At 34.3% G+C, this 10,842-nt stretch overlaps 1 long non-coding RNA gene across 1 annotated transcript; it reads right to left on the reverse strand.

Annotated features, from left to right (window-relative positions):
• Positions 1-1,195: 1,195 nt before the first annotated feature.
• Positions 1,196-9,591, reverse strand: LOC148604011 (uncharacterized). Its single transcript, XR_015916445.1, has 3 exons — positions 9,184-9,591; positions 8,374-8,573; positions 1,196-3,440 (listed from the first exon to the last, which is right to left on the reverse strand). It is a non-coding gene; the product is annotated as an uncharacterized LOC148604011 (long non-coding RNA).
• Positions 9,592-10,842: the final 1,251 nt, after the last annotated feature.

Here is a 10,842-nt window from a genome sequence, read left to right on the forward strand (position 1 = left end):
TTAAGTGGGTACATACCAGCCTGACAACTGTCTCTCAGCCTTGACCTCAATTTTACGCTTAAGTGACTTGCATGACATTTTTCATTAAAGTCCATTTCTCAGCAAACTGAAACCTACATTAACCGTTTTTTGGTCTACTTCTGGGTGGGAACCTTCCAGTCTGTTAGTCTTAAAACAGACTCCTGAAGTTGACCTTAATATTGTGCTTAAGTGACTTGCATCACATTTTCACATTTAAGTGCATTTCTCAGCGGCATTTATATCTAGACCCACATGAAAATGCGATATTGTCTGAATTAAGTGACTCTTGTTTTTTTTATACTGTTTTTCCCAATTATAGAAGGTTTGTAAGAGAGAGTATACCATGTAAGCAACTGCTATTCCTAGACCAGCATTACTTGAGCTTCAATTTCACACTTGAGTGGATTGTATCAGATTTTTTTTTTATATTTAAGTCCTTTTCTATTCAAATGAGTGCCTCGTCTTACAAAATGGCGTGTATAGGTACTTCTAAGTTGGTACATGACAGTTTAGCACATATATATTCACTGTGGTGGACGCCTTTTTCAACAAATGATCGGCATTCCAATGTGAACAAATTGTGCTTTTCTACTAGCTGACCTATTTCATCACTCTTATGAGGCCGACTTTATAGCTGATCTGATTCGAAAGAAATAATATCGTTTAGCTAGAACCTTTAATTTCAGTTTCCACTATATAAATGACGTATTATCTTTAAAAATGCCTAATTTAGGGGATATGATACATGCCCCACCCCAAAAAAAAAAAAAAAAAAAAAAAAAAAAACTTGAGATAAAGGATACTATAGACCTTGACCTACAGTTAGAAATTGATGTATGATCAGATTCTAAAATTACAGTTATTTAAATGGTTGAAATTTTAACCATCATTTCTTTTCTCAGCTCCTCGCTTCACACAAAATTACTAGAAGATTATTGTTCTTTATTTTCTAGTGATATCTAAGTGAACTTTTTAGTGCCACCTGGAGATAGAACTACTTTGATTTGTGTATGAATACAATTAAGGCAAAGTTTTCTTTCTCCTTCTGATGTTATTTGTTAACAGAAATGGCCAAATAATCTGGATTGACATATTAATTCACTTTAAGACATTAGAGTTAAATAACTTTGAGGCCTATCGAAGGACCAACTGTAAACATTGTCATTGGTATTTGACCACTTATTGGTCAATTTGCTCAAATATCTTTGTTGAAAATAGAGTAACTCTGCTAAGGGTGTTAAAAAAAACGTGGATGTATTTTGGTAAGTGATGTCCAAAAGTAAAGGTAAAAGATAGGGGAATGGCAACATATATTTTTTTCAATTTATTTAAAATAAGTGGAATACAAATACTTTCAACAATTATCATTACACTATTAACAAGTATCATGATACTTGCGAGAAACATACTTTAAATTATATAAATAACCCCATTCCCTCAAAGTGTTGTAATACTTTAAACAAATGCTACTACCAATTACTTTAATGTTAATTCCAGTAAGTAGTTAAAACTATCACGATAGAAACTAGAGGCTCAAGAGAGCATGAATCGCTCACCTGGTTAACCATTTGCTTATTTGAAAAACTTGAGGAATGAGACAGGCTAAGTTATAATCAACTAAACTGTCAAATGCAGGAAATGCTTTTCATAGCATTTGCATGACCTGAACCAAAATTTGGCTAAAGGCAACCATTTTTATTTTTTTTTCAAAAAAACTGTCTTATGACCCCTAAGTTCCATTTTAGTATAGGCAGTCATATCTATTCAAGGATTAAAACCACAACAGTCATTTTAAGCATAATACACTAAAGAACTATTATGTTGATTTTCATTCAATGATCTTAAATGGTTTTAGAGAAGAAGATTTTCAAAGTTGTACATGTGAAAAAAAAAAAAAACAACAAAGAACAAATAAACTGTTTCAGGGGTCGTAACTCCTACATTAGTCAATGAATGGTTTTGACAATTTCAGCATAGGTCCATCTCATGATGCTTAACATTTTTACCCATTTTGGTAAAGGCAACGGTTTTTGAGTTATTTGCAAAAAGGTGCTATCAGACCACTATGTTATTTTTTTTAATAATGGCGGTAATCTTTTTTCATGAATCAATAATCCCAACGGTCAATTTGTGTTGGATACCCTAAGGAACACGTATGCCAACTTTCATTGAATTCTGTAAAATGAATTTGAGAAGCAGATTTTCAAAGTTGCATATGCGAAAATATAAAAAAAACTGTTTCAGAGGCCGAAACTCCAACATCAGTTGACCGATCGTTTCGAAAATTTTGTCATAGGTTTGTCTCATAATGCTAAACAATATTACCCAGACAGAAATTTGCTAAAAGCAACGATTTTTGAGCTATTTGCAAAAAAAATTGCCATCTGAACCTATGTTCTATTTTTAGTAACGGCAGCAATGCTTTTTCATGAATCAACAATTCCAACAATCATTTTGTGTGGAATACCCTAAAAAACATAAATGCCAGATTTCATTGAATTCTGTGCAATGGATTTTGAAAAGAAGATTTTCAAAGTTGCGCATGCAAAAAATCAAAAAACAAAAACTGTTTCAGGGGCCGTAACTCCTACATCAGTTGACCAATCGTTTTGAAAATTTTGGCATAGGTTTATCTCATGATGCTGAACAATTTTATCCATGATGGATATTTGCTAAAGGCAACGAGTTTTGAGTTATTTGCAAAAAACAGATAACTGACCCCTATGTTTTATTCTTAGTAACAGCATTGTTTTTTCAATGATAAAAAATCCCAACAACAATTTTGTGCAAAACACCCTAAGGAACAATCATGCCAAGTTTAAAACCTGTCAGTTTAGTAGTTTTAGAGGAGAAGATATTTTAAAATGTGTCCACGACGACGACGACGGACGCCAAGTGAGCAAAAAAGCATTGTTATAGAAATATCCTTATTGTGACATGAATTGCCATTCATACAGAAGTTTAAAGGTACCAGAAGTTCAGCAGTTCTTTTTTTCCACACTCATTTGTAATACGCAATCTATCAAAATTTCATATTCTATGTATTTTCTAAAATAAAAAAAAAAACTTTTTTTTTTAACTTTTATCCTTTAAAAATCTGAGAGAGGAAAATGCTCATTACAAACTGTGTCAGTATACCAATCTGTTATTCCAAAGTTCTTCTTCCTTTCATTTGTACAGGGTACATGACTGGTCAACCTAATGCAGGAAAATAAATGTTATTTGTCCTCAATTCCCCTGGGTGAACAAATAGGAAAAGTTTTTTTTTTTTTTTTTTTTTTTTTTTTTTTTTTTTGCACAAAATACATCCATTTTATGACACAAATAAATAATTACAAAGGTCTCATACTTTAGTTTGACCCTTGTCTGGGAATATTACAATCACTGAACACATCATGGAAGACAGCTTTTTTTCCCTCCTGAAAAAAAAAGACATAAATTCAATGCAGTTCAATCCATAAATAATGAAAACTGAACAAAATAAAATCATATTGCTTATGGCTGTCATGAACTTGTGGTGATTCCATCTGCACAATGAATACTTATTTGTACAAAATGCCAATAGTTTTTCTTTCTTTTTTCTTCTTCCCTGAATTGACTTTTTATGAGCAACTCAGCGGGTGTTGCTAGAAAAACAGAGGATGCTTACCATATCAGTGCACTATGGTTATGCTTCCAGTTTTTGTGGAGTCTTAGATGCTCATTTACTTCTTTTTTACCTTGCATGTACAGTAGTCCCATTCTTCAGAGAACAACCCATTTGCAACATAAAAGAAGCTTTACAAAAGGGGGGGTCTCTGTAAAGGAATTGATCTGAAAATCAAAATGGCTGAAAATATATACAAAATGTACCTTATGTAACAGATTTGCTTTTCTTTTGTAGGATCTTTATGTATAATCCAGATAATGTCGGTTACATGTTTTATATTAAAATGCCTTTTATAATCTGTTTAAAATGCAAGTATGACACATTAAAATATAACAATGTCTTTAAACATAAGATGCATTCATTAAAAGAACTTGAACATGTACATTGTATCAGATTTACTTTGAAAAATGAACTACTGTCAGACTGTTTTCATAATTAAAATGTTCTCCTTTTTTCGAATAATATTTTGAATTTGCATTTTACACATCTTAAAATCTTCCGCCAGCTTCCTCAAACTGTGACCCTTTCCAGTTAATTTAATGACTTTAACTTTGTTTTCGAGTGTCAACACTTTTATTTTTTTAACAGATGTCAACTTTGTTTACCAATTGTGCAATAACAGAAGTGTAACTTTAACCTTTCAGGTCAAACTATTGAACATCCGGTCTCAAATTTCTGGTTTATCATTGTTATCAAAAATGTCAATAAACAACAGCATGGTTGTTTTTGAGAGGACAAAGGATATTTTTGGCCGAAAACGGGTGGCCGTCAAAAAGGGTTAATTAGTATATAAAAGAGTTAATGCAAGAGAAATATGGCCGGCCAGGAGAAAGGAGTGGTCTTTCAAATGAGGGGCCCCTAGAAAGGGGGACTGCTGTATAATATTTCAGTTATTTTTTATTCTTGGTTGTGTGTCAGTTATCCATGCCTGTCTTTGTCTGTGGATTACATTCTTTTAGTTTCCACTATAATCCTTGATCTCTCTCACCATTAGTTTGATAAAGAAGTGTGTTTCTTATAAAAAAAAACATATCCCCAATACATAAACAAAACTGTAAAATTTACTTATTTTATTCATCTCTTGCTTTCTAACCTACTAGGTAAATTAAGCAATGAAAAACACATTTTTTTTACTGAAAGGCAGTTTTTTTTTTCTGGAAAAGTAGAAAATCAACATTTTAACTACACAATTTGATTGTGCTTTATATGCTAACAAATAAAAATGCTTACAAAAATCACTTAAACATGTCATACGTTATATCAGAGCTTGCCGAAACTACGCAGTCTTTTTGTATCGCACTAGAACAAATAGACTTGTGGAAGAGGGTTATGTTGCTACAAGATTGAAGTCATCACTACATAAGTTCTAAGGTCGTCATCAAGAACTCGTGGGTCGTTATAGTGTATCATTCTACACCTTGAAAACTGATTTATTCAACGGGTCATAGTTTTCCTTTCCTCGTTTGTCTACCCCGGACTTGACTTTTTATGAGTAACTCGGCGGATATTTCTAGAAAAGCAGAGGACGCTTACCCTTCCGGTGCACCTGGTCCATACTTCCAGTTTTTTAGTGGACTCCGAATTGTTCATGTGCTTTTGATACTTTCTATGTATGATTTTAGTTGCTGTATGTTCTTTGTTGTGTATGTCTTTTTTCCTTTCCCTGGTTTACAGTTTTGATTACCGCTATAACCTTGGTTCCCTTGATTACTCTTTGCAGAGCACTTTTAACATACCCATTAGTTTAAAATAATTTTTAAAAAATGCTAAAATTGTCTATGTCAGTTTTATGTTGATTGGCTGTGATACATATATTTCAGATCAAATTCATGAAAATGACATATTTTGTGCAAATTGAATGAGTGCGAATACTTGAAATGACCTTTATGGTCTCAAATTATTCTTTTGAAAATGAGCATCATATGTTTGGCTTTGACACATTAATTTCAGTCCAATTCCTCAAAAATGACATACTTCTACAGATTGTAAGGGTGTGAACGATTCTAATTTCAATAAAGGTCCAAACTTAGTATTTACACTATTTAAAATGGCAATATTAGTATCCGGCTGCTGGTTGCGACACTCATATTTTAGTCAACAATCTTCAAAATGACATATTTTTACAAAGTGTATGTGTGTCAACACTTTTAATACGACTATTAGTCTAAACCTATGGAAACAAATGTTAAAATTCTTGAAAATGATATATTTTGTGGACATTAAATGAGTGCCAATACTTGAAAGTACCTTTATGGTCCTATATTATTGTTTAAAATGTAAAACATGTCAAAATAAGCATCGTATGCCCGGCTTTAACACAATAATTTCAGTCCAATTTCTCAAAATTGGCATACTTCTGCAGATTGTGAGGGTGCGAACAATTCTGATCTCCTTTGATATTCATTATTCATACAAAAACTTTGCTTGTATTTCACATTCAATATGTTAAGGAAATTTTCAGACGTTTTGTTTTGTTTTCTTATAAATATAAATACAAACAGTTAATATCATGTTATCATGATAAGATTATTCATGAATATAATGTTTGGCACTATGGTAACATAATTTATTCTTGTTCGACTTTATGATTCATTTTTAAAACAATATTCCGACGAGTTATTTATAAAGTCGACTTGTCTGACCCCGAATAATATCACATTTTATCTACCCTTTTATTGAAATTGTGCAGTATTCCAAAGATTAAACTACGTAAAACACCGAGGCTTCATTCCTTGTGTGGCATATGGTAGAATCCCTCGGTGATGGATTTGGCTTCCTCTTTCGATAGGTTTGATCATAAGTACTTCTTGTATACAACTGATATTTTGACCATGATCTTCCTACATATTTAATGTTAATGCTGCTGATGAGAGGCAACTCCTTGAAATACGTGTACAGCATATCGAAACGTACAATATATAAAACTGGTATTTTTTTTAACGACTGGGTCGATACCACTGCTCGTGGACCTGATGTATCTGAGGTTATTCACCAACCCAGTAGTCACTTACCCTGTCAGTGCACCTGCTCCACTAAAAACTGGAAACATGGACCAGGTGCACCGGTAGAGTAAGCGCCCTCTCCTTTTCTAGAAACACCCATCGAGTTGCTGATAAAAAGTTAAGCCCAGGGTAGACAAACGAGGAAAGGAAAACTATGACCCGTTGAATAAATCAGTTTTCATGATGCAGATGGATACACCATAACGATCCAAGAGTTCATGGTGACGACAATAAAACTTCTGTAGTGATGATGACTTCAATCTTGTAGCAACATAACCTTGTTCCCGAAGTCTATTTGTTAGAGTTCTAGCGCGATACCAACAGTCTGTGTAGTTTCGGTAAGCTCTGGCATAACGTATGATATGCAAACTCTATACGCAGGTGCTGAATGGATATTGCTATAGATGAAAGGAAAGTCGTGCAATTTGAATGAATAATTTCACGTTTGTTTGGTCAATAGTTTTCCTTTATCATCGATTTCTAAGTTTAGGTCACGATATGAGACTGAATCTACAGTGTCTGTAGTATCATTTATCTCGATCTCTTGGGGGTAGATGCGATGTATCAAATCCTCGAAATTAGCATCTATATAGCGAAAACTGAGATTAAAGGATCTACCTAAAAGATAATCTTTCTTTCGGATCAGACGAGCTATAAAGTCAGCTTCATAAGAGTGAAGAAAAAGGTCAGCAAGTAACGGAGCACAATTTATTCTCATTGGAATGTCGACTTTTGTTGAAAAAACACGTCCATCACACTGGACAATTATGTAGTCGATCAAAAATTCCAGCATTTTGTAAACATTTTCCTCTGTATATTTGGAAAATGATTTGGAATTAAATTTTGCGAAGTATGATGAATCTCTACCAAGAGCTTAATATTTGTATCTAGGTGTACCATCTTTTTTTGAAAAAAAAAACAACGATGTTTAATGTTTTTAACTGCGTATGTGGAATAGACGGATACAGTGTTGAAACAAAAATATAGGTTTTATTGCTATTACATGCAGATAATAGCCTTGAACTGATTGTCTCGAAAAGATCTTTCGAATTTTTCAGGATCCACATTGAATAAATATCACTACGGGAGTAACAAGTGTTGTGGTAGGACAATTCCCTCTAATGTAAAAGAACAACCAAGGGAAGCAAGGCCACAGCGGCAATAAAAAAATGCAATCCAGGGACAAAGACCAGACATGGAAAACAAACACACACAACAAAGGACACGAATTAACTAAAATCATACACACATGATAACATAGGAATATGGCCGACTCGGACTCCACCAAAAACCGGGTGAATGGACCAGGTGTACCGGTAGGGTAAGCATCATCTGCTTTTCCAGAAACAACCCCCGAGGTTTTCATAAATGTCAAGTCCGGAGTAGACAAAGGAGGAAAGGAAAACTATGACACGTTGAAAAAATCAATTTTTATGGCGCAGATGGATACACCATAACGATCCTCGAATCTACGAATTCATGATGACGACCATAAAACTTTTGAAGGGTTGACTTCAGCTTTGTAGCAACATATCCATGTTCCAGAAACCTATTTGTTAGAATTCTAGCGCGATACCAAAAGCCGGCGTAGTTTCGGCAAGCTCTGGCATAACGCATGAACACTCCATACGCAGGAGCTGGTTTGTTAGGATTGTCTAAAGACAATACTGTATAGCTGAAACTGAGATTTAAAGGATTTACCTAAATGATATCCTTTCTTTCGAATCAGAGCTGCTTTAAAGTCAGCCTCATAAGTGTGGAGAAATATGTAAGCAAGTAGTGGAGCACAATTCGTTCCCATTGGAATGCCGACCGTTTGTTGGAAAACGCGTCCACCACACTGGACAAATATTTTGTTGATTGAGAATTCCATCACTTTGTTTAGATCTTCCTCTGTATACCTGGAAGATGATTGCAATTTGTGTTTACAAAGTATGAGGAATCTTTACCAAGAACTGTATATGTGTACCTAGGTATACAATCTGTACGTCATGCTCAGATATTAACATTGAAAACCCTTTGTTACTTTGTATGTATGATTTTAGTTTTCTGTATGTTCTTTGTTGTGTATGTCTGTTTTCCATGTCTGATCTTTGTCCCTTGATTACATTCTTTTGATTACCGCTGTAATCTTGGTTCCCTTGATTGATAACTCTTAAAAACCATCCTTCATCTATGCATATTGTTGTTATTCCCTCTGTGGGACTAGAACTCGTATTGTTTTGACATGTATAGCATCACCGCCTAGATTAAGTCAAAGCCCTTTTCATCTTTATTGAAATAAGTCATCATGTGCACATATAAAAAGTAACTATATCACAATGATCTGAAGTATCATAGTCAAACTTATACATTTCGTATCTTGATCATCAAAACATTCTCAGTCGTTTGATATACAGTCAGTCCATGGTCAGATGGAGCCGTGTAGTGAATATATTTGTCACCCTCTGAGACGAACGTATTATATTTATTTAATGTGACATGTATCGTTAATTTGATTCTCTAACCTACATAACAATGAGCTGGTCTGTACTAATATACATCATGTATTAAGTAACAAGGAGAATGGAACAGCCATACAACAAAAATCACTTGGCCGGTAAAAAAGATTTATTTTCATATAGTCTAGCTGGCCGAAGGTACGCAGAACGAGATTATTTTGGTTTTTCGTGTGGGTCTGAGTTGTTAACAGACTTATACTTCAAACCAACAGACACCCATCAATACCTTATACCCATGAGCTGTAGTTTTTTCCCACCTAACTAAGAGTTTACCATGTAGTCAAGCACTTTGTCTAAGGCGCAATTATTCAGATGAAGAGAATCTTCACAGAAATGTCTTGGTCAACTAAAATGATTTAAGAGGATGGAGGTATAACTTTGATACAAGCTAAGCTACCAACATAATCACAATATTCCAAGAAGTGGCCTTAAAAAGTACAATATAATGAAAAAAGTAACATATCTCTCTTTGCCCTTACAAACTACTTTCGACTTAAAAACAGTCATAGTACCATTAATGAGTACTGGACCTCTAACGAAAGAAACTTTACAATATCCGAATTTTAGCCGAACACAACAAAGGAAATATAGTAACTAAAATCATACATATTAAGTAACAAAAGCAAATCAGCAACTCGGACACCACTAAAAACTGGGAGCATGGACCAGGTGCACCGGTCTTTAAAAAAAAAAAAATAAAAGAAATAAGTTATTCCATATTGTGTATTGTTTACTTTTCTTACAGTGTTTGTCAACGTTTTGAGTTATATCTCTACACGAAGATCAATATATCAAGGCTTTAGTATTAATGTTTTACTATCAACAAAAAAATATTATACGCCGCTAATAGTCACTTGAGTATGCAATAGGCAATCACACACACTCATTCATCTTAAAGGTTCAAATCCCGCTGAGGAAGCGACCAAATTTGCAGCATCGCATCGATTCCAGACTGTTGGTGTACCATAGACTTTTGTATTTATTTCAGCGGGATTCGAACCCATTTCTGCCCTTTCTAAACTTCACAAAAATCCATACAAACAACGGTACATAGCTGGACTTACAAATTGTACCACCAAACATTTAAAAAAAAAAATGAATTTTATACTCAGAGCTGTCAAAGAGGGTCTCCAATTCTACCATGACACTTGTTACTCTCGTAGAGGTATTAATTCAAAGTGGATCCTGAAAAATCTTCCAGAAACCACCTATTGAAAGGGTAATCAAGGGAACCAAGGTTATAGCGTAATCAAAAGAATGTAATTCAGGGACAAAGACCAGACATGGAAAACAGACATACACAACAGAGAACATAAAGTAACTAAAATCATACACACATAGTAACAAAAGTAAATGAGCAACTCGGACTCCACTAAAAACTGGGAGCATGGACCAGCTGCACCGGTAGGGTAAGCGTCCTCTGCTTTTTGTAGAAACACCCGCAGAGTTGCTCATATAAAAAGTCAAGTCCGGGGTAGACACACGAGGAAAGGCAAACTATGACTCGTTGAATAAATCAGTTTTCATGGTGCTGATGGATACATCATAACAATCCACGAGTTCAAGATGACGATGATAAACTTCGGTAGAGATTACTTCAATCTCGTAGCAAACATAACCCTGTTCCAAAAGCTTATTAGTAAGACTTCTAGCGCAATACAAAAAGTCT

The sequence above is a fragment of the Perna viridis genome, chromosome 11 (assembly GCF_037379345.1).
Source record: "Perna viridis isolate PV_CMFRI_1.1 ecotype Kerala chromosome 11, ASM3737934v1, whole genome shotgun sequence".
Lineage (NCBI taxonomy): Eukaryota > Metazoa > Mollusca > Bivalvia > Mytilida > Mytilidae > Perna > Perna viridis.